This window comes from Etheostoma cragini, chromosome 18 (assembly GCF_013103735.1).
Source record: "Etheostoma cragini isolate CJK2018 chromosome 18, CSU_Ecrag_1.0, whole genome shotgun sequence".
NCBI classification, from domain to species: Eukaryota; Metazoa; Chordata; class Actinopteri; order Perciformes; family Percidae; genus Etheostoma; species Etheostoma cragini.
Window position 1 is genome coordinate 126441 of NC_048424.1, and position 318 is coordinate 126758.

A 318-nucleotide genomic window follows, 5' to 3' on the forward strand; every position below is an offset into this window, starting at 1 on the left:
ATGTTGTCTTCATGTTGTCCTCATGTTGCACTCATGTTGTCTTCATGTTGCACTCATGTTATCTTCATGTTGTCTTCATGTTGTCCTCATGTGGTCCCCATGTTGTCCTCATGTTGTCCCCATGTTGTCCTCATGTTGTCCCCATGTTGTCCCCATGTTGTCATAAAATGTACCACAGGTTAACGGCTGATTTGAATATTGTGATCATCAACAGAACACATGGACTCAATAAATAAACCTACATACAGGCAACATTTAGGGTCCGTCTTTGAGGGCTAAAGGATGTAGCGTACAGCTACCGTGACGACAGCAACGCCC